At 45.7% G+C, this 27,655-nt stretch overlaps 2 long non-coding RNA genes across 2 annotated transcripts; both read left to right on the top strand.

Annotated features, from left to right (window-relative positions):
- Positions 1-5,298: 5,298 nt before the first annotated feature.
- On the top strand, positions 5,299-8,990 carry LOC134416762 (uncharacterized). Its single transcript, XR_010027373.1, has 3 exons — positions 5,299-5,413; positions 5,532-5,770; positions 8,298-8,990. It is a non-coding gene; the product is annotated as an uncharacterized LOC134416762 (long non-coding RNA).
- Positions 8,991-12,814: 3,824 nt separating this feature from the next.
- LOC134416761 (uncharacterized) lies at positions 12,815-24,447 on the top strand. The gene is made up of 3 exons (XR_010027372.1): positions 12,815-13,938; positions 17,720-17,987; positions 24,409-24,447. It is a non-coding gene; the product is annotated as an uncharacterized LOC134416761 (long non-coding RNA).
- The last annotated feature ends 3,208 nt before the right edge of the window (positions 24,448-27,655 follow it).

Below are 27,655 nucleotides of genomic sequence, written 5' to 3'. Positions count from 1 at the left end.
CCATGTAGGTGGCTTGGTTGGATGTGAACCCTTCAGAGAGCAAAACCTGTGTGAGGTGAATGTGACTCACACTGAACACCTCTTAAAGCCCATGGCAGGTGAGGAGATGGTGAGATCCTGAGTCCTTTTCCATAGCCTTGAAATGGGACCATCCCTCCTCCTCTGCCTCTGAAGCTTCTCTGTCCCTCCTGCCTCTGCTTTGCCAAGTGCAAGTCCATCTGGAAGTGTCCAGCAATGCGCACACAGCGGGTTTGCACTGAAACCTCGTGTATTTCACAGATGGGCTGAGCTTCCCCATTGTAGCTCACTCATTGCCCCTCAGATCCCTGGGGCCTTCCTCTCTCACAAGAGCAGGGGCAGCTACTCTGCCCCAAAATCTTCATCAAAAAACCACTTGCTCAGAGGTAGGGGAAGGAAAAACAGAGTGAGTTCCACAGCTGAGCTCATATTCACAGAAATATTTCAAGCAGTCTATACATTCCTTCTACTTATAATTTATTATTAACAGTCTGAGAGGAAGAAAAATAATTCATTAAACAATCAGTAAGGCATTCATAAGACATTATTGAGATCAGGTCTCAGGGAAACACATGAGCCTTCACAAATATTGAGTTTTATCTACTCTGTTAAGTCATTTTACATAGGAAAGTGAAACTTAATCCAGCTGCTCTGTCTCTGTAGCTACTGCTCAAGGGGAAACAAATTCAGATCCACCATAATCTGACTAATAGGTTCAATATCAGCTCCCTCTTATCGGAGGGAAAGGAGCAGTTTCATCTCAGTTTCTGCAGTCTGCCCCATGCTTATCTATTCCCTGGTGGCCAGATATCAGAGAGGACCAGTGAGAGGAGTCCCCTTCTGGGGGCTGGAAATTAAAATGCCTTGCTGTGAGACCTTCTCCCTTGCTGCAGGCAGTTGGCAGGTGCTTTCTTTTCCAGATGGGAGTAGCTTGTACTTGAGAGAAAAAGTTTGGGAAAGTGCAATTTCTCCCATGGCTCAAATCTGTATTCCTGGTTTGGGCAGCATGGAAGCAGCAAGGAACTGCTGGGTCAAACAGGCACTCAGGAAGCCCCTGCTCTCCCTCCACTAAGGGACATCTGGTTCTGGAACAAACATTGCCTCCAACCAATGATGGATGATTTGGTTTTGTTGAGAAGCTGAAGCTCACCCACCTCCTCAGTTCTCACCCCCATACGTTGCTTTCTGAGCCTCTGTCATCTGCTTGTGCTGTGCAGTGATGATCCTGTATGGGAAATGACTTTAAAAACATCATAAAGACATTTCTGGGAGCAGTGGAGTCTTCAAAGGAAAATTCTTGGGAAGCTGGAAATATGGTAGGAGGGAAAATATAATCTTTCACTCATTTCAGATGAACTCCTGCCTTCCTTGAAATTCCTGTGAATTTCAAAGCCTTTGATAGTCATGAAACATCAGAGGAGCCTTTATGCTTAGCAAAACGTGTGTGAAAGCAGTGCTGCTTCTGATCCCGCCAGGAGCTGCTGCACACCCCGTTCCTCTTCCTCGTGTTTGTCTTCCCCCAGCTGATGCAGTCAATTTGCATTTGTCTGGGTGGCCGTGGCTGTGCCCTTACTCTGCCCTGCTGGATGACACCAGAGCAAAACCCGTTTCAGGACTTTCCTGGCCAGTGGGCACCCCATGTGCTCCCCGTGGGCCAGCCTGGATGATGCACAGGGATGGCTGCCCTCTGAGCCCTGGGATGCCCTGCCTGCAGCACAGTGCTCACTCACTTTGGTTTTGTCCCAGCCTCCCTTTACAGGATCAGGCAGCGAGGCCACGGCACAGGGATTTCCTGGAAGAGCTCTGATGGCACCAGGCACAGGTGGCAGATTTATAGGCAGGCACAAATCACAGGTCACTGAAAAGGACAGCACAACCACCCGAGCTGGGGCAGCCTATCCTTGGAACAGGCACAGCCAGTGGGCCTGGGTGGGGAATTTCTTCCATGTAGCACATCCAGCCACAGAGGGCTATGCAGGGAATGCCATGGAAATGACAAGAGTTGCAGAGCTGGAATATGATCCCCACAAGCTGCTCCTGAAGAGGAGCACAGATCTCTGTGAGTAGGTACAGGCCTCCTGCTTCCCACACCTCACTTCCCAGCTGCTTCCAGCAGCGCTCATGGTGCTCTATCATGCACTCCTTCCTGAAATGGGGCTGCCAGAGAACAGCATCTGGGCAAGAAAAGGGGGAGAGGGAAGACCACTGAGCAGAATCCCCAAGGTTAAAGTGACTTACCTGTTTTTCCACCTGGGTAATGGTTATTCTGTGAAGACTGATGCATTCTTGTCCTCACTCAGTGGGAGGGAAGGGGCTGCTGGGCAGTGGCAGGTCCAGGCTGGTCCCCTGGGGCTGCCCCTGCTCCAGCTGGCTGTGATGTGTCCCTGCCTCATGCTTCCCTTCCCGAGGTGCCAGCCAAGTGGAGAAGCTGCAGCCTAAAGGGGCAGGACATGGCATGGGCACCCCCAGGGAAAAAGTCCAGGGAAGCTGAGTTGGGAGAAGGCAGTGAGAGCACTGAGGAGCCTTCCAGCCACCACAGGCAGGCTGCAGGTGAGCTGCTGTGCAGCAGTCATTGCTTACTCACTGTGGAGCCATTGCCAGGTGAGATTTGCCTCACCTCTTGCAATTGAGGGCTTATTTGTGACCTGCCCGGGTCAAATTCACCTCCAGGTATATCTGGTCCATGTGGATTTTTAGGGCCCTCACAAAAGGGCTGTCCATGCTTCTCTCTCATCTGTCACTGCATCTCTTTCCTGGCATTCCTGAGACTTCCCATCCCAGTTTACTTCCCCTGCCCTCTTTTGCTGCTGCTTTGCACCATGTTGCTTTTCAGGATCCCGTTTGTCCTCTGCCTTGCTCCAGCATGCTCCCTGCCTGCAGCTGTGGGTTTTGTCTCCAACAGGTAACTTCATTACTCTTAAGCTGAAGAAGTAGTGGACTATTTTTGGAGTAATGTCACGTGTTCCACAACAAGTGAAGCTTATGCTTTTTGCTGGAGCAGTGTTGAGAAGAAAATTCCTCTTGATGTGAACCAAATGTGGTTTTTGAACGTGGGATTGGCACAAAGTACACAGGCAGTTACTTCCTAAAAAGATTAACTGAACTAAGGAGTAGAAAAAGTTGGATCTTTTTTTTTTTTTTTTCTGAAGCTACCTTGGCTGAGTTTCTGCCTTTGAACAAGGGTGGTTAGGTGCTGGGTAGGTGTGAGACACAGGTATGTAGGCAGAGCTGTCATGAAGAGTCAAAGGCCTTGATGAATTTTGGTTAAGATATGCCACAGAAGGAGAATGTTATGACTGGAGTTACATGGACCTCAGCATAAAACTGAGGCAGAAGGCTGCAAATAAAGCAACAGTGTTGTTCTGTTCTTCACATGACTAATGAAGCATCACTTCATAATGCTGATTGTCACTGCCAAACACAAATTTAAGCACAGCTCCTGTTCCCACCCTGCCGTGTTTATCATGCCGGTCCCCTTCAAAATGCACTCTGCACTTCTGCAGAGCCTGCAGACATGATTTAATGATTAGCCAAGGGCTATGCTGAGGACAAAAGAAACTATCACCTCAAATTACTCCCCACCCCTTCTGTGGGCAACACGCAATGATTTTTGACTGAACTCTGTTTGAAACCCAGTGTACTGATTTCAACCCAGAGAAGAGAAAGAGTACAGCTACATGTGCAGCTACGGCAATAGAGCTGCCTTGACACCATGCTGCTTGTTACTGAAAGTTCTACTAAATATGACTTTTTAGTCTACGATGGAAGTGTCCAGTATCTGAGGCAAAAGGAAGGAAAATTACGCGGAAACCTGGCAGCACAACAGGGTGGTTTGGGAGACAAATCCTCTAAAGGATGAACAATTCAGGAAAGTGTTACCGTAAATGAAGAAATGAAAAACTGTGGGCTAGCCAGAAAGTGCCCAAGAAAAATTAGAGGGCTGGGTTATCACCTGTATGAAGTTTAAAGATAAGTGATGGATTCTGCATCTGAGATGGGGCAAACTTGAATGATGTATGCACAGAATGGGAAATGAGAGTCTGGAGAGCAGTGCTGTGAAAGACCCAGAATTCCTGGTCACTGGCAAGCTGAACCTGAGCCAGCAGTGCCCTGGCAGCCAGGAGGGCCAGCCCTGTCCTGGGAGCATCAGGCACAGCATCACCAGCAGGGCAAGGGAGGGGATTGTGCTGCTCTGCTCTGAGCTGGGGCAGCCTCACCTCCAGTGCTGGGGGCAGTTTTGGTTAATACAATATAAGAAGGACATAAAGCTCTTATAGAGTGTCCAAACAAGGGCCAGGAAGATGGTGAAGGGCTTGACAGGCAGCTGAGGGAACAGTCTCCAGGCTTGAACAGTCTCCTCCAGTCTGTTCAGCATGGGGGAGACTGAGGGCAGAGCTCACTGCAGTTCCAGCTTCCTTGTGAGGGGAACAGGAGGGGCAGGCACTGATCTCTGCCCTGGGGTGACAGTGACAGGACCCAAGGGAATGGTCTGAAGTTGTGTTAGGGAAGGTTTAGGTTGGATATTGACAAAGGTTCTTCACCCAGAAGGGTGATTTGGCATTGGAACAGGTTCCACATGGAAGTGGTCACAGCACCAGCCTGGCAGAGTTCAAGAAGTACTTGGACAACTCTTAGATATGTTGTGCAATTCTTGGAGTTGTCTAGTGCAGGGCCATCAAATTTATTTGATGATCCTTGTGAGAAACTTCCAACTCAGGATATTCTGTGACTCAAGGAAAAATCTTCTAAAGAACCTGAATTATTTTGGGACATTGGTCTAACAGCAGGCTAACACACAGGTAGAGCTGCAGCCCCAGCGATGATTCTTAAGCAGTAAAAATCAAGGAACTATTGGCCTTGCAATACCCAGACAACCACCCACCACCTAACTGCTGTCAGCTTCCCTCCCTGCAAGATCAATGGCTTTTCACAAAATTCTCCTCCGGGGCTTCTCATTTTTTCCTGACTCTCAAGTGGAGCTTGGTTGTCTGTGTGGTGGCTTTCAGCTGTTCTGGAACAGAGGTGTAAGTAAAATGCCAAGTGTTTAGCAGATCTCTCTATGGAGATAGCTGGACTTGATACCTCTTGCAGAGCTCTGGGAAAGGGAAGGAGCAGCCCCAGTACAGAGGGGGAGGCAGCTCCTCCAGGACTGGAAATAGGGAAAATCACAGAAAGACATTTCAGTTGCAAGTAAAAATTAAGTCCTTGTTTTTAAATCTAATGCGGTTAGTTTCCTTCTTCTGCCACACAAGAATAAGATTTCAAAAGCACATGGCACTAACATGTCTGGGCACCCATTAAACTGGTATAAATAATTTCTTTACTTTTGTAGGGCAAAGTAAAGCACAACTGTTGCTTGAAAGAAGAGCTGGTTGAAGATTGCACTCATCCTGCAGTAAGTTTTAGCTGGATTTTTTTCTTTGTAGCCCAAACACAGGTTTTCAAGTCTTTTTACAGGAGAGATATGTGCAATGTCAGTCAAGTTTATTTTGATTTGCACTTTTTCTCTACAGATGCAACAGAGGAAACATCAGACAATCATGAGGCCCCATGGATATCTCTCATCTCTGACAAAGGAGTGGATGCAGATGATCTTCTCCCTTCTCCTCGCAAGCAAAATTTAATCAGAAATTATCTGTCTGATTTCTAGTGTAGCCAGAAAAGATCAGATGAGCTTTCCCTTCACTGAAAACTTCAGCCAGTAAAAAAAGAGTGATTCCAGCTCTAGATTTCCAGGAAATGACCAAATCTGGTAAGTGGTATTTGAAGGAAATGTTGGGGTTTGCCTGTTTTTAAAATCCCTGTATAATATTTATTATGTACATGCTTCATAATCCCATAGTAAATAACCATAAATTCCCCATTTCACAAAGTTAACAGCCCATGTGCTTTCTTGCACACAGAGAAATTGATCAAGGTGCAGCCTGAGGAGTTTGGAAAGGTCATTTTCAAGACTAGAGAGAGATTGAAAATGTTGCTGCTAATCAAAGAAGGGATATTTAATATCTTTTTGACAAGAAATGCAAATAACATTAGTTCCACTACTGTCCTTCTGGCCTAGAAGTGCTGTTAAGACAGTTTTTCTACTTTAATATAAATTTTATCCACTGCAGTGTCCTCTGTTGTCCTGGCTGGACTGTGCAGTGTTTAGTGGTGCAAAATTCATTCCCACTAGTGCTAGGGATCACATCTCCATTGCAAAGGTTGCCTTCTTTGCACTTGTGCTTCTTTCCTGGGGAGCCAGCTGGAGTGACTGCAGGCACTGGCTCCACTTCCTCCTCCTCCCTGTGTTTCTGAGCAAGCTGCATCACCTGCAGCCCCTGGATACATCTCCCTCCCTGCTGTCCTGTAATATCACCAGACATCCCCACCTTCCCCCTCCCAGCTCCCTTCCTCTGAATGCTTAAAGACCAGCACTGCTGGTGGGATTTCAAAACCCAGCCCAGGCTCAAGAGCCAGATTTGGGCTAAACAGCTGCTATGTACTGTCAGGTCTGCACATGACAATGATTTGTGCAGCCCATTGCTGAGCCAGATAGAGCCATTTGTTTAAAAAATAAAGAGACAGATAAATTCAACTCTTCCCCTTCTCCTAGCAAGCTGATATCATGTGCCTGTCTTAAAAGTGGCTTGCTCCAGAATGCATTAGAGCTAAATTATCATTTATGTTTGTCACAGGGATTGCTAATGTGTAATGAGATTTTAGAGTTAATGTTTTGTACAAAGCACTTAGCAGAGCTGGGATGAAATTGGTTCAGGATTCTGATGTGGTGTTTTAATTAAAGATATTTTCCAATCAGGGCCAAGCAAACGACTTGTCAGAAGGTTTTGTACCCATCAGCCAATATAGCAGTGCAATGTTGGTCTCGCTTTCTGCTTTCTGATTTTCTTCAGGGAATTAGAGGAGAAAGCCTCTCCAAAACTAATGCAGAAGAATCTTTCTTAGCTGCAGCCCTTAGAGGAGAAGAAATACGTATTTGATTCTCTGAAATCTTTCACCTGGGTGTCGGTGGTCTGGGTCATTGCAGCGTGACACCAGCCTCAGGCTGCCCTGATTTTGTTGAGCTTGCAGCTGATGCAATGCACTGACACAGACTGAAAGCAGTGGGAAGCCCAGGGCTGTGGGGTGAGTCCTGAGGTTTTGTCTGCTGTAGCAGCATCTTGAGCTCCGACTGCAGCTCCTCGTCTCCTCTGCTGTTGGGCATGATTGCCAGGGAGGAAGCAGGAACATGGGTGATGTGGATCCAAAAAAAGAAAAGAAAAAGGATTTCAAAAAATTGTACTTGGTAAAACCAGCATAATAATGACTGAGGTGTCTCTGGCTGAAACAGGCTTCAGAAGTATGATTCATGTAAACATCAAATGCATGTTAATAGGCACAACTTTTATTGATTTCTGGATAATAAGGGTCATAATTACCAAATTAGCACTTTTTTCTCTTAGCTACCTCTGGTCCTTGCAGGGAACATCAACTGCTGGGATATCTGCTTGAAACAAAATCACAAAACCCCAATCAGACACAAAGTGCAGCTCTCAGGGCTGATGACAGACACAGGCAATGCAAATCTCTGGCAGAAAACCAGCTGCCACAGTCAGCATTTGCTTTTCCCATCCTCCAGCCATGAGAAACTCATCTGTGTAGAGCTGTGGAGAGAGGCTGAGGGGATGCAGGGAAGTGGCTCCTGCTGGGAAGGGGCAAGAGGCAGGAGTTTCCCTACTCAGTGCTTCTCACACTTAAACCTTCCTTTCTGTTCCATCTCGACAGCTGTGACTGAGAGTCCCCTTTTCCCTGCACTCCCTGGTTTTTGCCCCACTGCCCCCTTCCCAGGCATGGAAGGACAGTGGTCCCACAGCCAGGAGCAGCTCCTCTGGAGGCTGATCAGCTCCATGGATACAGGACAGCACTGCTGGGAACCCACCCTGCGGGGGTGTGCAGCTGTGACACCGCAGCATCATTAACTTGGATAATAGGACTGAGCCACAGCAAACCACCCTGGATTTGTATAGCTCCATGCCGTGTTTGTTTTTGCAGTGTTTCTGACAGAAACCCCTTTAGAGCTGCTTAGCTGAGAACCTTTTGGTAGCATGCATTGCATCCTGCTTGCTATGATAATAGGAAAAAAAATCCTTCTTTATGCGCTCATGATTTCAAGTGCATTTGGTTGGTTGGTTTGTTTGCTTGTTTTTCTAAGAAGAGCAAGGAGAAAGCTTTCATTTTATAGACAGTTCTGATGTTTTAACATATAAATGAATGAGGGTTTTTGTATTTTTCTTTTTCAGGTTTGCCCATTTACAGGTTCCATGACTGTCTGGAAACAGACGAGCAGTGAGTAGGGATTTTAATCTCGAAAGCAAATTGTAATCTGTTCATTATGTGAATTCTTTAGCTTAGCATGGCAATTCGCCTGAGTGGTGTAAAAGGGAGCTTTGACTAGAATAGAGAGATAAAGGTGAATTTTGCAGAAAAAAAATCCATATTCTTACCTCTGCTGTACAGAGAATACATGAATATGCTGGATATTTTATTGTTACATTTTTTTATTATAACATTTTCTTTGTGTAAGCCTTGCATCACAGGATTCCAGAAAATAACAAAGACAGAAGGAGACCAAGGTACATATTCAGGCCAGCCCCTCCTCAGTGATAAAATAGCATCCCACTACTCCATAAGACACAACACACACTGCAGCCTCACTGTGCCCCTCAGGGCCAGCTGTGTGGGTGCTTTATCCCTGAGAGCACTGACACCCACCTAATGAGTGGCACTGACCTCTTCAGAGACAGCAAGGTACGAACACGTATGGGGCATCTTTTCCTGCCAACCCCAAACGTTCCAAAGGCATGAGTCAGACCTCCCCGTCTCGTAAATTATAAGACTAGATGAAACAAATGTTAATGAAAGCACCAAATAAATGTGTTGATGTCCTTCTCTGCCATGAATTTTATGGAGTCTATGGATTTGAGCCGTCAGAGGTCACTCAGGTTAAATTTTAAGTCTTTTGTTCTCTATAAGTGATAGAAAATTCTGCTGATTCATTCAATTACAGCACTAAGTTACAGACACTGGGGAATTATGGTGAACTCTCTAAGAGAGGCACCTTTGTGGTGAACTGTCTGTTGCAAATCTCTGCCAACATGTGCTGAACTGTATGAATTAAATTCTGCAAAATGTGTTAGGAGATACTGAGAGCTGGACTCACATCCACAGGGATAGTACTATAGCTTCTGATTTTCCTGCTCACTGCTATCAGGATGCTGAACCACTTCTTGGGTGTAAGTCCCTGTTGTCAGAGATCCCGTACCCAGAACTGTGGGGTAGAGAGGAAGAGGAGGTCTGGGTTGGTGAAGAGACAAGATAATGAGCCATGAGGGGACTCCCCATTCTTTTTAGCATCTAGGAAGAAAGAGTATACTCTGTAGGAACAGACCACTCCAGTGGGAAGGCTGAGGTAGTATTTACAGGATTGTTTTGGTAATGCCTGAGAAAGACCCACACCTCTTTCATCTGGAAAAAGAGAGAGTGAGTGAGTGAGTGAGTGAGTGAGTGAGTGAGTGAGTTTGTTTTCTGGTGAAAAGGCCAGATTTTAGCACAGGACAATGGCACCATCAGGTACACTGTGGTGTTGAGCAATGGAGCAGGGGCTTAGGCACATCTCAGTGTTGCAAGCACTGCCTGCACAATGGCTTTAGGCACCAGCACTAACCATTACAGATTAAAGTTTTCTGCAGCAGTCCCAGCACTCAGGTGATCAGGCTTGGTGTTTTTGAGAGGAATGATTGCACAGCAACGTGCGGGGGTTGTGTGTCTGATTTTACAGTCATGCTTTCAGCCAGCCTCTGGTAGCCCTGGTGTGAGTGAGGCACCAGCAGCAGAGGGAGTTGAGTTAAACCAGCAGGTCTAGAGGTGCTCAGGAGCCATTCTCTGAGCATGGCCTCCCACTATCTGCAGTGGTGTCCCTGTGCTTCCTGTGGTGTTGAAGCAGGAGGGGTTGAGAGTGATGTAGCAGAGACAGCTGAGTGCAGGGATCTTCCTTCCCTAGCACAAGGAGAGGCTGAACATGAGGATGTGCTCAGGTACATGTGTGCACATGAACCTTGGGAGGACTCCTGAGGAAGTGATTTCAGAGAGCAGCCCAAGGTGAGGATATTAGGCACTTACTAGGTCTGAAATATGGATTAAATTTTCAGTGAGAACCTGCTGCATACTCAGGACTACTTGAAATCAGGCCATTTTTTAAGCTGTGGGGCAGCCAATAGCCACATTGCTGAGTTTTGGTTCTGCTGGACCCATTGAGGCAAGGAAGTCAAATTGTGTGCCCTCTTTTGAGCTCCCATACCTCATGATGCCTCTGTTCCCAAGGGCTCATGTCTATTTTGACTTTACGTTCAGAGTCTTCATTTGTTGCTCACTTCTATAAGGTGATGCTTTTCCTTCTTCTGCACTGGCTTTTTTGTTCCAAAGGGCTTTGGTAGCCTCAATTTGAGATGTCTCTTTTTCATCTGCAGGGACAGGGCTTTCAGGCCCTCCAGGTGTCTGGCCTTGAATCCTGTCACATGTTGGGGGTGCCAGTGCTGCTCTGGAGGCTGCTGCCATCCATGCCCCAGTATCTCACTGCTTCAGCACTTTTGGCTGTGCCCTCTGGCAGCCAGCCTTCACTTGGTGCCCTGACACCACAGCTTTGATACTGAAAGTGGTATTTCCTGAAAGCACCGCTTTGGTTCTTCTCACACTAGTACAAAATTTCTTATTCTATAAAGTGGTGCATTTTCCAAGCCTCTGTAGCAGGACTCATCTTGCTCCAGCCATGGATTCGTGGGAAGATGATGCCAGTGGGATGCCCTGGTTCAGCAGCTGCTTGTGCCAGTGTTCCTGTTTAGCAAGTACAGATGGAAAATGCTCTTGTTTTCCTCTCATTGATCACTGTCCAAAGCATCTGAAACTCCAACAGAAGAGCTAGAAGAGAGAAAAGTTTCAGTTGCCACAGCTTTGCTAGCTTCTACCACATCTCAATGTCTTTAAAATTCACCACACTGTACTTAGGCTTGTCATAGTAGCTGCGTTGGCCCCTCAGGACAGGTCTGTTTTGGCACAGGGAGGGCTGTAGGGACCTGCAGCAAGCAGTTGAGCTCAGGTGTAGAGAGACATGGATTTCTCCAAGCCAAGAGGTTCGTTCATCCTTTAATTATGCCCTTTTTTTTTTTCCTTTTCTTTCTTTCCTTGTTGCTGGTGCAGGTGGCTGGAGCATGCTGTGCAGTTCTGTTTCAAGCAGATAAAGACATCTGTAACTGTCAATATCTAGCAGCCCTGTCCCTCTGCCATTTTCCTTTTGTTGTTTTAACACTTTTACAAGTGGTTCCCTCTTAAATTTCCAGTGAAATGAGTAACAACAACTGAGCTTGTAAATCTTTCCCTCTGAAGAGGAAGGAAGATACAGTAGGCACAGGAATGCTGCAGGAGGGGCTGAGGAAGACGGAGTTGCAATGAGGCTGAACAAGCACAGCAACTTCCATCTATTTCCTTTTCCTCCCTCAGCAAGGTGCTGCTCTGCTGCCCGCATAGGATTTCTGCTCCTATGAAAATGAGAAATGTGGTTTTCTTCCACACTCTGCTCTTTCCAAAAGCAGTTGAGCCCATAATGGGGTGTGACCCACACCTTGAGAGTCCCCATCAGTCCCCTGGCACCTCATCAGTCCAGGGTCTCATTGCTGCATTGCTTTATTTCATTGTCTACCCAGGTAAGGTTCCTTGTCCACCTTTGCCAGTTTTGCTGTACTAAAGCCTCCCTGGCAGGAGTGATGCCATGGTGTCACTTGCTCCACCATCAGCTTCAGCTGCGATGGTTGAAGGGGACATTGCTGCCACATCTCTCAGCCAGAGCCCTGCATGCTGGAGACAGATGGTGCTCCCTCTGGAGACTGTCTGGACCCCAGCCCTGTGCTGGGAGCCCCACCACATCTGCGAGGTGCCAGGGCAGTGGGGCAGCAGGGTCGGCTCTCCTGCTACTGCTGGCTTCTGTGCAGGAGCACATCCCCTCCTTTAGGACACCTCCTGTGGAAGCTGCCTCTGAAACTGGCTGCTGCTCTGACAGGCCACTGAGGTGGGAACATCACAGCTCTGTGTGGGAAGGCACCAGGTCATAGCAGACAAGCTCCTGCCTTCCAACCACCCTGCTTGCCCCTGCACCTCATGAGGGATGAGATGCCTGCCCCTGCACTGAACGGAGGGATGTGCTGGTACAGCTAGAGCATGCTCTGAGGAGGCTCCACAAACTGCTGTTTTGGTCAGAATCTTTCCCCAGAAACCTTCTCTTTGTTTAAAGGCCATTAAGTAATTGCAGCAGGTGCCTTGCCCTTCCTTGCTGCCCATCAGCAAGTGGCTTTCCTTCTCTCTGCTCACAACGGGCTCGCTGCTGAACACTCACTGTGCAGGACTTCATGGAGGACTGTACCACACTCCCTGTTCCTGCTGTTCTCCTCTTCCAGCCCTCTGTGCTTGCCCTGGCATGGGCTCTTCTTGCAGGAGACATACGGATTTTTTTCTGGAGTGCAAAGCTTCTTTAGGAAACCCAGAAATTGCAGACTGCTCACGTGGCGGGGCCCAGGCTGGCTGTGCAGCCAGGAGTGGTTTATTATGAGAAATGGTCTGTCGGCTCTGCAGGCTCACAGCACCATAAATGTGTTGTCTGCAGAAACACAGAGGAGTGGGGAGAGACAGAGAGAGATTAGCTGTGAGTGGGAGGGTGAAGATATGGGGAGTGGAGGTCACAGGAAGTGTGGGTTTCGAAACAAGACCAGAATGTAATGCCAATTGCCTTGTGATTTTTATTTTTTTTTTTTAAGTAAAAGGCAGATATCACTGGCAGGTGTCCAGAAACTCCTTCCAACACTATTAACTTATCTGTATCAGTTCTGCAGCCCACCTCCTGTCAGCGCTGCTCATAGGGCCATCAGGAGAGTACTGTGGTGGTGTTGGGTCACTCGCTTCTCAGCCATCAGATCACAAAAAGAGGTTGCTATTTTTTGAGAGTGAGAGTAAATTGGAGAAAAATCAGTGGGTCCATGTCTGACCGCTGACCAAATCAAAGCCTCACTTCAGAGTGGGAAGCATCAAAGAGGGTTTTAAGTACTGAATATTTGTCACTGACTTTGCAGGCTCCATTGCTTTTACCCCTAATCTTCCTCACTTGCTCATGCTGTGCATGCAGAGGCAGGGAGGGATGATAATGGACTTGCAGTTGTACTTGCTGTTCCCATAACAAATGGCAGGATCTTCACATAAATTGTTTGAACATGTAACACTGCTCTTATTTCTTAACGATAAGGGCTTAGGAGCTGCCCTTTTCCAAAATGAAAGAAATGAACCAAACGTTATCTCTTTGTTTTAAAAAATGATCCCTGCAACTACAACAACAAAAAGCCATTATGATGATCTGTAAAGGTCTTGCAAGCTTTTACAGGAGAGATTTTCCGCTCACCCGGTCTGGCTTCGCTCCCGTTCCCTCTCCCTATTCCCAACCCACGTGGTTCAAGCTTTCTAGGGCAGTTTAAGCTCCTAGATACAGCTGAGCTGAATGAACCTGGCCTGGAGGACATGTCAGAGGTCAGACCAGGGGGGAGAGGAATGCCCTCTGGATACTGTGCCTAAAACTAAGTTCTTTAGATCTTGCTCTGGTCCTAAGTGCATCCATCGTCAATTATATATCTATACTCACTGTTTAAACAGGTTTCTTGTTTACCATGAAATATTTGCTTCAAGGCTCTGCATCTGTTGTAGCAGTGTCTATTGCTTATGCCAAGGGAAAAAATGTCACCATAACTTTTCAGTGTTATGGCCCAGATCTATCTGTGGTGGCTGGTGTTGGACCTCTGGTTTCATGGTGAGCTGCTTGCTGACTGTCCTGGACCAGTGGACAGATTAAGGGTGAGTTTGAACTTGAAAATTTCTGAGTTTAAAGAAATAACCCTCTCCTTTATTGTGCATGTAATAGATCTGTATTTCTGGGGTTAGTGGGGAGAAATTTAAAAAATGTGTTTGAGCAGCATATACAGAGACACCTACACGTATGCACATCCACATTAGAGCTTGCACTGATGAGTGAGGTAAAAAAAATGTGATGATGTGAAGTCCCTTTGTGACCACCCCAAGAGCCTGAGCCACAATCTCCACAATCTCTGGAACAGGAGGCTTGGAAACTTAACCTCTGATTTCTGCAGAGCCCTCCTAGCTTAAACATGCTTATGTAGGCTAATGCACACACCCATTAGCTTTCCCACTGTCAGCTGATGTTAGTGTAGCTGCTTAGCGCCCTGCTGGCAGGGAGATGGATGGGCTCCTCCAGATGCTGTCCTGCTGCTGCTTCTTTTAGATCAGTCCCAGGGGATGCAGACCTGCTATGGCTCTCCTTGAGCTGTGAGTGGCCAAGTGAAGCAGTCCATACACATGTTCTCTCACATTAACTTTCCCATTCAACAACACCCCATGCTATTCTTCGGTATATTAGGTGGAAATAACATTTTTTCCAAAGTGGATAAGCACAACTGCTTCCCAGGTAGAGAAAAAAGAGCCACAGAGGACTTCAGAGATATGGGCTGAGCCAGCTGCAGAAATGTGAATTAGCTCCCCAGCTGTAAGAGCTGCCAGTCAGCCTTGTACCTAATCCACTGTATCATGGCTGAAACCCGGAGTCGGCGTGAGGAGGTGCTGGGAGTGGAGGGGGAGACAAAGGAAAAAGAGAGAGGATGACACATGAATGAGAAAAATGAGACATATAAAGGCAAAATCCTCATCTGTCTGAAGAGGCCTTATGGACTGAATAGCTGGTGATAAGAGCAACTTCCTTCCATGCATTCTGTATCAGGTATTTAGCATGGCTGTGTCTCAGCAGTGTGTTCCCTCGCACAAGACTGTGAGGAGATGGTCAGCATCAGTATGCTGCATGTAGCAGAAAGCAGGTGGATTTTCTTGGCTCTATGGGTGGCAAAGAACTGGGAGCATTTTCCATTGTCCAGGCAGGAGTTAATATTAATGTATTTTTCACTGTCTTCCCTTGGATGCATCACAAAATCAGTCTATGCAGGGAGCAGCCAGGGAGGAGAGGGGAGGGAGAGACATCCAGAGCCAGTGCAGATGGGAGGCAGGGCTGAGTGATGAAGAGTGAAAGATGCTAACCAGGCTCAGGCCACACACGAAGGGCTGGCTGCCCTTCCTGACCCTCCCTAACCGTGGAGAAAGGCAGGCCTTGCAGGGCTGCGGCTGGAAGGGAGCTCTTGTCCCTCACATCCGCATGCAAGCACCGGGAAACTGTGGGGTCAGTGTCATCTTCCAGAAGGAATCCCCTGTTGGCAAGGAAGAGAAATGGGTTTTGCTTTGCCCCATACAGAGTTGATGGGAGTGTTGTTCTCACAACTGAGCTAGGCAGTTGGGTGGAAAGTCTTCCAGCTGCTGGACACCTGCTGCTGGAGTAGCTCCACCTCCACTGCCTCAGAAACCAGCCTGCCTTGGAGGTACAACCCGTGGGTGGAGACAGGAGAAAGTATATCCAAATCCTAAGCAACTTCTGCTTTCCTGGGGTGTTGCTGCACTGTGCAATTAATTTCTGATCTCTTGTTGACAATTACCCTAAATCAAAATGAATAGTCAGCTGGCTGCAGTGCAGGGGTGTGAGGTGCAGCCAAGGGTGTTTTGGCAGTGGATGGAGGGGAGGAAGGGAGAGAGCTGCTGCATTCTGATCCAGACCTCACTGCTGCTGCTTAACCTGGGTCTGTAGCAGGGACAGAGGAGAGCAGCAATGCCCACCAGGTCCAGGTTCCAGGGTCTCAGTGCAATCCTTCCCTCTACCCAGCTCCTACACAGCCCTGGAGAGGACTGCCATGGTGTGGGACATCCACCCATGCTGGCCAGAGGAGAGGACTGCCATGGTGTGGGACATCCACCCATGCTGGCCACAGCAGGCAAGGTGGCTTCTCAAGGTGCTCAGAGTGGATCTAAACTCCTCCAAGGAGCTGCATCGGGGTGGAGGGTTTGGCTGTGCTGGTCTGGCCCTGGGGTGGTTCTGAGTGCTGGGTTGCCTGATTTTCACACAGCCTTGGCTGGCTCTGGTAGGTGGGTACCACAGGCATGAGAGAAGATCAGGGTGTCTGCCCCTGGGTCTCTCTCAGCTGTGCTGGCTCACAGGGCTCTGTGCTGATGTCTGTCAGAAGCTTGCTATGTTTAGGAGAGAAGTTGTCATACTCACACACCCACAACTCCTCCATATTTGCCAAACCATCTCTTCCCCAGGCTGGGGAAGAGCAAAGGCTGGACAGATGTACCTGGACTGACCTGTGGCATCCCAAATTGAGGGCTGTGCTCCCTAGGGAGAAGCTCCATGCTGTCCTATTTAGGCACTTTATATTGCTTAATTGGAGTTGCTAGGGACTGCGTACATCGATCTGTGGAGCACAAAGTGACATGACAACTCTGTCACCTGTCTCTGATTTTTCCTCTCCTCCCTGAAAGAAGTCTGGACAGAAGACTACATGTGTTTGTTTTTTGGCCCACAGAAAAGCACACATAGCTGTGTGTTTGTGTGCCCTTGATGGCACCTCCTTAGAGGAAACAGTCTGTGCCCTCTGTGGGCAGCAGGAAAAGGGGCAAACCAGCAGCAGCCTCTCTCTGCAGGCTGAGCTCCAGCTCTGAGGCAGCTCTGACCCCATCCTGTTCCCCTGTGCTCTGAAGCCAGTGAGCACAAACATGGGGGTGGGAGGACAGTCCAGCTTTTATTTGTTTTGCACGGTGGATTTTGGTGTTTTCTGAGCTCAGGAATGCCGCCTGCTCCTCCGCCCCCTCTAGTGCAGCTGCACCTCTGGGTCCCAGCCCCAGCTGCCACAGCTTAGCTCTGCCTCCAAACACATTCTTTTGCTGGGTGCAGTGCCTCTGTGCTCTCAAATGGAGATTGGCTTGTAGCTGTCTCTGCCTGCATGGCATCTGCTTCCCTCTGCCTTTCTAATCCTCTGCATTTTCCATAACCTAACAAAAACGAGTAACAAATCTGGGATGCACTTCTCCAGCCAAGGGGACAGATCTGGGGCTGTGGCATTTTACACCTACTATGATTTCTGCAGCAGTCTCTCTTTCTCTTTCTTTTCTCTTTTTTTCAATACACATCAGACTTGTGAGAAATGTATTCTTATGTCAGTAATATTCAAAGGCGAAAAGAAAAGCTGCCAGAAGAGAGCTTTAAAAGTCTGACATATTATCATTCAGAGAAGAATTTTCAGTACAATTATTCTGGATTTTTTCCAATAAATAAATTGTACAGACTTTTAAGGGAGAGCTTTTAGGTTAATGGAAATATTACTTAAATTAAAATACATCCCATTCAGCCATCAATTCCACTGTCATTGCAGTATGTGTTTAATGTTAATGACATGCCCAAATAAAAAGGAAGAAACTGATTTGTTTTATTGTGTCCAAAGATGATCTGTTGTGGAAAGTTAAATACAAGCCAAAGGGGCACAGGGCAGCATCAACAGAAGCATGGTTAAAATGTACTTGCAGAAGGTATATTGCACAGCACTGTGCATGAGAATGGTAAGAAACATACTTTATCTTGTATTTCAATGAACTGATTTTTACTTTTTTTCTTCTCTTGGTGACTTTATGAGGAGGCCTTCTACAGCTTACAGGCTCTGTCCCTTTTTTTTTTTGGAACCTCACACAGGAGAGAGTGGATCCCAGATTCCATCTGGGGCTTGTTCCAAGTTCTCTCCCGCTCCAAGGAAATGGTGGGCAGCTTGGAGAGGAGCTGCCAAATTCAAATGATGTCTCTAACTCTGCAGTTCCCAGATGAGCTCTCACCAGACTAGGTTTCACACCACCTGCATGAGGCCCTTCTGCTGCCAGCTGAGCTGGACCACACGAGAGACAACTCCCTGGGCCTCTGGAACCTGTGCTTTCCATTCTGGCAAGGGAATAAGGTCAGCGGACAGGTGAGTGAGCAAAGAGGAAAAGCTCACTGGCTTCCACCTCTTCTGCCTTTTGATTTATTATTTATGCTGGATTGGGAGGTGGAAAGGCAGCAGAGAAAGTTTCTGGATATTCTAGTGTGTCACTTGTCAGCAGGTGACAGGACTCTTGCTTGGGATGGACATGAGCTTGGCTGTTCACCCACTGTAGGGGTTTTGTCCTGACCACCCACTGTGGTGCAGGTGTGTGTCCTTGGGTGGGTCACCCAGGTGTTGGGTCAGCTGCCTGGGGCACAGCAGATGCAGAAGAAGCCTGGGAAGGAGATCCAGCAGTCAGCATCCCTTTTGGAAAGGGTGGCTCTTAGTTGCAGGGCCACAGGGAGCAAGGATGGATTAGCTGGCCCGGGCGAGAGCTCTTACATCACAGCCACTGGTGCATCCCCACCCTGAGAGCCCTCTGGAGCCCATCTGCCCCTCTGGAATCCAGGTGCAGATATGCCAGGGATTTTCCCTGAATCCTTGCTGGAAAGCAGGTGGGCTGCCCACCCAGGGCACAGAGTACAGCGCTTAAAACACCGATTATAACGTAGTGCCCACAAAGTTCAGGCCTGAGGTCTTTAAATGGGCTTAAGAAGGGTTTCAAGGCAGCATCTACATGGACCCAACTGTAGTGAAGATACTTACTGACATAGCTCAGGCTTGAGTCCATAGAGTGAAGCATTTTATTCAACAGAATAAGCCACCACAGGGATTGAAAGGTGAGAGGGATCATTGCTCATTGGTATCTTTCATACTTATGGCAACATCCGATGTCTGTGTCAGGATAACAGCAGTAACAGCAGTCTAGGTGATGGCTGCTTCCCATCCTTCAGATGACAAACTGGCCACTGTTTTTGGGGACACAGGATTGCATCAGAAACACTTCATCCTGTGGAGAGAAGTGAACAGGTTTTGCTGGCTGCAAGGGCAAGTTCTCCTTGCTGTATTTGTCCTTCACTGGAAGTCTTAGGGCAGGAGAGCCACTTCCAATTTGAAGGCATGACAAGACCAGGCCTTGAATCTGTGAAGATTTTAAGAGGAGCTTGTTCTCCAAACTTTCCTGACTTCTCAGTCCATTCAGCAACTTGTTGGGAAAAGTACTGGATCCAATTTCATGCCCCTGTGGGGCTTGGAGAATGTTTGTAGCAAAGGGAGAAATTACTCAATTTGAATCTTGATGTGGCTTTAAGAGAACAGAACTCCCAAGCAAGTCACCAGCATACCCCTGTGTTTCTGGTGCTCACTTCTCAGGCTTTGCTATGCAAAATGAACTGTGCTTTTCTTGGAGACTAAGAATAACTTCCAGGCCAAGTTCCAAGGTCAATCCATCCATCTGACTTTTTCCATCTATATGAATTAACTGTCTTCAGCACAAATTTAACAGTGCAAATGCATCACAGCTAGAGCATATTTAGAGGACAGCTTCAGGATCACCGAACCCATTGTTACTTGCACAGAGGCAGGATTCCCAGACATTACAGTGCAATTGCTATTTGGGCTCAGTTGCCACTGTGGCTTCCCACTCTCTTTTTTCTTTTGAGGTTACTCCTTTGCAACAGAAAAAATATTTGTTTTTCACCAGTAGCACAAGGACTATTTTCCTGGGATTCCCTTTAACGTTCCTTGCTTATGACCAATTGAAGAGACATTCATGAATCTGATTGTTGTGTGTTGTCATAGCTACTTTTCTATCCTCCTGGAGTAGGGGTAGGCTTTCACTTAGGGTCACTGCAGTTCATGTCAAGTGGGTTTTGTTCCTTTTTTTTTTGTCCTTCTCCACGTTCACATGAAAGTGTTCTTGCTTTCATCTTTGTAGCCTGTTCCTTCCTCTCAGATCCTCTGTCTTGGTTCAAAGGGTCCTTGTGCCAGCAGGCTAATGCACACCTGGTGCAGCCTAGGGACAATTCACTCCCAGGAAAACAATGGGCAGTTTGTGCATTCTCATCATCACCAGGGGCTTCCTGCAATGGAAAATAGCTCAAGGTTTCTAAGGCTCTCTTATCCCACAACAAAATAAGCCTGTGGGCAGATGTAAAATCAACACGTCTGTTTTGGCCTTGAGCCCAACACTGCCAATATTGTCTCCTTTGGGAAGTGAATTCCTTTGTATTACCCTCTGCTTCCTTCTGCTTGAACTGTCTTCTTTGCAGGACCCTGTCTGCTTAGTGCAGTCCCAGGGTGAAATTAGTGCTTTCCCTTTTAGCAAAGTGTTTTCTTCATATGACACTGCTTCTTTGGCTGTGGTTGCCATTCATCACACTTACAGTAAAAGAACTCCTTGGTATTGGTACATTCTGACTGCTTCCCATTTGGGAAACAGGCATGGCAATTCTTCTGTCTCTCCTAGGGACATTCTGAAGAAGCTGTGTTGAATTATCCTAGCCTCTGGTCGGTAAGATTAGTATATGTGATTATTCCCTGTCGTCCAGGTAGCCATGTAGACAGGCAATGTAGGATATAAGATGGACCATTTAAAAATGGGACAACTCGTTGTTAACAAGTGCTTGGTGGTCACTTTGACCTGAGAGCTGGGACAAACCTTGTACTTCCCTGGTTTACCAGGAACACCCGTACTGCCTGCGAGCAGGAAAGTATCTCTTGGGGGGTTCTGCAATGGTGGAAGGCATACATGCCATGGGGGAAGAATTTGGAATCCATCCAGTCTGTCTATAGAGCAGTCACTTGTAATCATTGCTAATCCAATGAGAGTAGTAAATAGTTATGGATGCCTGCATAGATTTATTGGTCTGAGGTGATGCCAAGTGGCAGAGATAAAGCAAGGGACAATATTTACCAGAAGTAAATGTTGATGTTTACGGAAAAACTAGAGTGTATGTTCACATCTACTTTGAATGTTTTTGTGAGGGATACCGGAGAAGTCTCCATTATGGGTATATCTTCATAGGGGTAATAAGTTTTTCTCTTAAGCTAATATTCTAAAGGGATAGATTAAATTAAAGGTTCATTTAAAAATTATTTCTTTTCCCTTGGAAGGTGAATAATATTTTTCCCTTACATTGCTGCAGTCCATCATAATGTTTATATTTGCGTGTGTAATTTGGTTATCTAGTGCTACTTCAAGCTTAGTATTACTCATTTCAGATGAGTAAAGAACAATTTGAGGTCTGGCTCTTTACACCAAATTATAAATTAAACCCATCAAATAAAATCTTTTCCCCAATTATTTTGACATTACAAATGCTATGGATATCCCTGGGGACAGGGTTCTACCCAATACTCTTAAACACCCACCTAAGTGTTTGCAGTGTGGAGGGATAGAATGTAAGAAAATATAGTGCAGAAGGTAATCTCATCCCTGAGGAGTTGCAGCTGTACTAATCACCAAAGATTAGGAATAGGCCTGCCCTTAACAGGATACAGCTGTCCAATAAGGAGATGAGTGCAACAAAAGAGTGGGTTAGCTGGGTGAGAGGAGATGGAGTTTGTTGGTTGGGCTGTGAAGATGGTGGAGTCAGTGCTGTAAGGAGCTGCACATAAAAAATCACAGAGAAGGTATGGAACTTTTGAAATAAGTTGACAACATTGCAGAGTCCTCATTTTACTGCCCATCCATGTGCCAGAGGCTCTTGTTGTGTTTAACAAGTGACTCCGGTGTAGACCTTAGTCTTGAGAGTGTTTTTGTAAAAATGCTGACCTGCTTCTCATATTCGAAGAGCAAAACTGGTTAAAGGAGAGAAATCTGGGCTGTCCACGCTGTTTGTGTGTGGCTGTTTCTCAGGGTCAGTGTTTCCCTGTGCAGTCAGGCAGGGATAGATTTTCATTTGCCCAGGTCTATCTCACAGCAACAGAGAGAGATCTTATAAACATGGGAAAATCTGACACAATAAAGCTAGCAAGGGAAACTGTCCAGTCTTTTAGAACTAACTATATATGCATGCATTTAAGGAATGTCATATTATGTAGTGGAGACAAAAATCTATTGAAAAATATCAGAATTGTGAAGTGAAACATTAGGTTATGGATGGATGCTGTTTCCTGACTAAATAAACATCCTTTGTGGTTGGTTTTGGCTTATTTTATCTCTTTATTTTTCACTCTCACTATTCAGTAGGGGGTTTTGGGTTCCTTGGACTCTGCAGAGGATCAGTCATTTTCTCCCTGTGGCATTCTCAGCGGTGCATCTTCATCTTTTGTCTATTCACAGCTGACTGGGTGCACTGAAGTGTTCTTATTCTTTTTGTTTCCAAAAATCTTAGTTGTAGAGAGAAAAATCAAAAAAGAGGGCAACTAACTGGGCAGGTCCCTGTAGGGAGCTCAAGGATCTTGCTTTTGTTGAAATTGTTTGGCGCTCCATGATGTTAATATTTCCACCTGGTAAGTTAGTCAGACTCAAGAGGTCATGGTTAGCATTTGCCAAAATGATAGAAGAGTTTTCTTGGGGCTTGTTTTGTATTTTGTTTGTTTTATTACAAATCCTGACCAAAGCCAGAACCAAATGACAGTGTCTGCACCCAGCTTTCTGCCAGCACTAATACAAAATGATAGAAGGGCTGGTTTGTTTGTTGGTTTGCGTTTTGGTGCCTTTTTTTTTTTTTTTTCCCCTTTTTCTCCCGTCCTGGGCATAAATTCCCAGTTCTTGTTTCCTTTTTTTTGCATTCTCTGCTTCCCTGGAGTATTGCCCTTCTGCTGCAGACACAAGGCCATAACCAGATAAGCGCTCCCCTTTGCACCTGCATTTACTTGCCTGCATTTAGGATGGAAGCAGTGAAGAGCCCTTCACAAGGGCTGTGAGGACAGCAACTGCATCTGAACAGCAAGAGTCTCTGTACATGGAACAGAGATAATCTTCCCTGTTCCTAATAGCACCTGTCTACCCTGCAAATTAATCTCTGGGAGCCTGAAGATGGGCACCCAGAAAATGAGGTACAGGCAGTGGCAGTGTATGACAAATTTAGATTAGGAGTGATGTTTCACAGCCCGAGCTGGGTACTCATTTCTGATCTCATGGGCAGCAAATACTCATTGACATCAGTGGGAGCACAATGGGGGCTCGCTTGCCCACAGTTACTGTATTAAATGACTTGTAACTCAAAAGGTCTTGGATGAAATTTATTATTCTACACCAAACACATCAGTTTACAGTGATGTTTTGCTCAAGACAAAGCCTGAAGAAGTGATAAGATAATGGAAATCAGAAGAGGGAGAAAAAAAGAAATTAAATTTAGGTTATTTTATTATTGATTTTTTTAGTCTAAATACCTGCAGATAATTTTGTTCCAATTCCATAGAAAAAAATCCCTCTTTGCAAAAGAAATTTCAGATCCCACGGTTTCCAGAAGAAACCATGCACTTGGAAGGTTTTATCACAGAAACTATGCTCATTGTTGAGTAAAGAGAAATTCCCTCATTTCTTATCATTAATACGGGTCCCTAGCTGACCTGCTGGCTTTCCTAGTAGTCTGTTGATGGTGCTAGTCAAGAATATTCTGCTGTCTCCAGGTACGTGCCTGAACTGACATGTTTCTGAAATGGCTTCTGCAAACACTGTTCCATTGCTTTTTCAGTTTGGGAATTAAAATGGAAAGTGCATTCACTCCTTAATATAGAAAGGAAAATGGAGATTATATATTAAAATATTTAAAGTGGTTAAATTATCAATCAGCACAAAGTGAGTTTGGTCCATTTTTTAAAAGCAGCCCCCCAATAACAGGCAAATTACAGGTCATCAGACTCAGATCCACTCTCTCTTCTCATTTTCATGAGATTTTGTGGCTCTTCCATTCATTTATGGTAATGCGTCAAATTATGCTTTAAGAAAGTTAGAAATGAAGACAAGAGATGCTGCTTGTTTGAAAGTATTTTGCATAACGCAATGACTTTTAAGTTTGGGTAATGCCAAAGATTGATAATGCAGTCTAGAAGCAAATAAATTGCTGACATCCTCTGCAAGCTTTTCATCTGTAGATAAATATCTTTGCTGCCACTGGTATATGCATCTTTGTCCAGCTTTGTCCAGCTGTGTGCTGTAGTACAGAGCCATCATTTCATTCTTTAGACAGCCAAAATTCTGAACGGTATAGGCAAGCAATTTGTAATACTTAGTGGCCTGAAAGAGATTTCCTAATGTTATGTGGACATACCAGAGCAAAGAGATAATGTGATGATCAAAATCAACATGTATAGGAGTACTTACCATGCAGTGTTTTCCTTTTTTTCCCTAGCCTGAAACTAGCTAATCCTTCATACATGTATATTGGTAATAACAGAGATATGCTTACATAACTGCAAATGGAAACCCTGCAAGGACTGTACTGCACCTTGGCAAATGATGTTTTCTCCAAAACCAGTTGTTTAGAAAAATCATTAATTAATAACTTTTGCTTCCATGAACAAAGGGCACTTCAATTATTATTTTCCCTTGTCTTTTTTGGTGTTTTGTTTACAGGCCTGCTTGTTGTGACATTCATTCTTCTAACTCTATTTGGTAAGTATATTACCATATCCTCTACCTGAGAAGTCATCTGTAATATACCATTCAGAGAAATGGTGGCTAAAGGAGTCTGGGAAAGACTGTGTTTCTCTTATTTGCTGGGCCTGCTAGTCATGAGGTGCCAGGACAAAAAGAGAGATTTCACTATTTCACTTCCCTGGTTCCTGTCTGCTTATGGTTATTCTGAAAGCACAGGCGGAAGTGTCACTGAGCCAGTGCAAAATCCTGTGGGGCACTAGGACTGGACCCATCCATCCCATGTAAAACACGGCCCCAAATGCCTTGGGTCAGCTTTTCAGGGGAGCGGGGAGCTAACAGCTCAGCAGGAGCAATGGTCCACAGCAGTCTCACACTGTCCAGGTGTGGTCTGTGAGGCACAAATTCTGTCACTCCCCGCCCTGACCCCCCAAAACAAGAGACACAGCTAGGTGGGTTGGGAGGCTGGTGATCGGCATCCATGGATTTTGGGTGACCAACATGCAAGCACTGCTGGTGAAAAAATGCTGCAGTATCCTGAGGTCAAGCACTGACCTAGAATGAAGCTGGAATAAGCTGGAGGTTGGGATGTGCCATGGTAGCAGGCCAAAGCACGTGTCAGCGTTTAAAAGCATGCATTGCTTGTGGTAGCTCATAAATATTATGCTTGTCATCTTTCCCCCTCCTGGTAGACCTAGATACTAGGCAGGTTTAACTCCATTTTAAATCTGCTATGTCTATGACTGAAATCATAATATTTATGCAGGGTAGTTTTTCAAGAACCTTAGTGAATGTGAAAACAAGTTCCTTTCATGGAAGCAAGCTGAAGGTCAGATTTACAACATCTCAAGCTACATTCTGTGCTCGTTTACACAGCTGTAATCTTGAGTTATGCCACTGAGGACAAGCAATTGCTCCAGACTTACAGGATATAACTGACAGCAGAGTTTAACTTGGGGTTGCCAAACTTGACAGAAAAGGAGATGCAAGGGTGGAATTTGGTGCTCATGAAGTAGCTTGTATATATTCAAGGAATGTATGAGCCTAAAGATTTATTAGTAGTGTTTCAGAGCATTATTGAAATTAGACCTAATTATCTGTGTAATTTGCTGGAACCAGCATTTTAGCATTTTTGATCAAGTATATGCCATTAATTTAAAAAAGAGATGTACCAAGCTGCTCTCAAAAAGCAGAATTAAAAAATATAAAATTAAAAAGAAAGCCCATCATTTCTAAATAGCGTGTTTAGAAAATTTCAAAGGTTGTTGTTGGTTGAGTCCTTCTCCCCCCTTTGCATAACAGTCCATTTGCAGTCTAATTGTATGGAAAAAAGTTCACGTCACCCCTGAAGGTTATTTCAGCAAGCAGAGAAAAGAATTCTCTCCTTGTTCCCCGACTAGCTTTGCCATCCCTCTCCCTCTTGTCCTTGCTCCAGCCCTGTTATGCCACTTGGAAGTGGTGCTGGATGCCTCTGGATGAAGGAGCAGAAGGCAGAGCTGTGAGCAGCAACCAACCTGCTCTGTTGCAATGAGGAACGTGTAAGGCTCCTGTTCAGACCTGTACCCCGTTCTCTCTGTCCAGGCATGATCCACAGCTACTGCTTGGTTTGAAAGTATCATTTCCATGCCTCAGCCTCTGTTTCTGCTGTGGCTTCTTGCCAGCCTTCTGGTTCTCATGGTCACCTGAGATCCTGGCCAAGAGGAGTGTTCTTGTGATGAAAACGACAGCCATGCAAAGGTGCAGTGCACCTTGCTTTTCTGCTGGTTTCTTTTTGGAGAAGATCCTTTGCTAGTCTCTTTGTCATGCATTTAATAGCAACAATCATGCTTACCTCTTTCTGAAAGTGTGCTTGGAGGATACAACCAGTGTTGTGTACAAATAGCTTGAAGCTTACATGAACGCTAAAGTTGAAAGCAAGAAGAAAGAAAACACAGCCAGGTTATTAGCCATCATGTTTTGCCAAACCTCTGCTCAAAGAAGCCTTTGGTTTGGGACAGATGCTGTGTGGTGCCTTTTTTGTGGTCGGCACTTCTCTAGTTCAGATTTTCACTTCCTTTTTTTTTCCTTTTCTTTTTTTACCTTCTTAAGCCCTGCCTCCACGTAGGTCTCCAGCAGCATAAAAGTGGTCAGCACATCATTTTGGGAGGCAAGCAGTAAATGTGAAGAGGGGGATGCTCTTGTTGAAATGTTCTGCACACTGGCTCAAATGGTGGAGAAGCATCAGCTCAGACTTTCCCAGTAAATGATTAACTTTTGTTTGCACAGAGCAGAGAGCCACAGTAAGAATGCAATTAATTACCCTGGCAGCCCAGCCAGGCCAGCAGTCAGCAGTGCTCTCGCTTGCAGCTCCTGGCTCTGCAGGTCTGATTTGAGAGTAACTAATTAAACACAGGTGCAGGCTAGCAGACTTGTTGAATTAATGCAGTGTCTTCTTTTTGGTGTTCCCAGGCATTTGTAGTTCACAAAAATAGAGCAGGCACTTGGTGCTACAAATAATAATAGAGTGCTGATGATGGAGGTAATTAATCCTTTATTACTGTGGTGTGATAGGCTGCTGCTAGGGCTGTCATTCAAGTGCTTCTTATGCAAAAACATGTCTCAGAGGTGAAAGAACATGGAGTGGGAGAAAGAGGAGTGTTCTAATGGACTTGATTGTGTTATGGCCACAGATAGATCTTCAGGGTTTTGGCAAGATTGTCAAAACTCAAGTCCAAAATTCACTGCACTACATTCTGGGTTCTACCTTTGACTCACCAGGGCACTTTTAGCAGGCAGCAGCTTAAAATAAAAATTCAGTCTCATTCAAATGATACACAACCATGAAAGAGAAATGCAAGGCAAATAACTGTAGCTCACTGTGCCCTTTCTTTTCTCTTTTATTGCTTCCTGATGATCCTCAGTTGGCCATTGTCATTAACAGGCTACTGACTCCAGTGGGCCCTATGTTTAATCCCAGTATTGCTCTTTGTGATGGTGCAGAGGGTGATTGTCTTGCTTTAAGGGAGACTGGCTTTGAGTGGAGGTAATGCAGATGTCCAAGGAGCTGCAAAAAGAGCAAATACTGTTTAGAGTTATTTATTTCCAATAACAAATGCTGTTCCCCTTACTAGTTCAAAACAAGCTGCAGGACTCAAGTATCTTTTTTGGCTAAAATTAAGGGTAAACTGTGAAAATGTTATCAGACTTCTCTCTCTCTGTTGTCTTTTACTTGTTTGTAATACCCCTT

Source organism: Melospiza melodia, chromosome 3 (assembly GCF_035770615.1).
Source record: "Melospiza melodia melodia isolate bMelMel2 chromosome 3, bMelMel2.pri, whole genome shotgun sequence".
Lineage (NCBI taxonomy): Eukaryota > Metazoa > Chordata > Aves > Passeriformes > Passerellidae > Melospiza > Melospiza melodia.
This window is presented reverse-complemented; position numbering and strand designations above follow the sequence as displayed.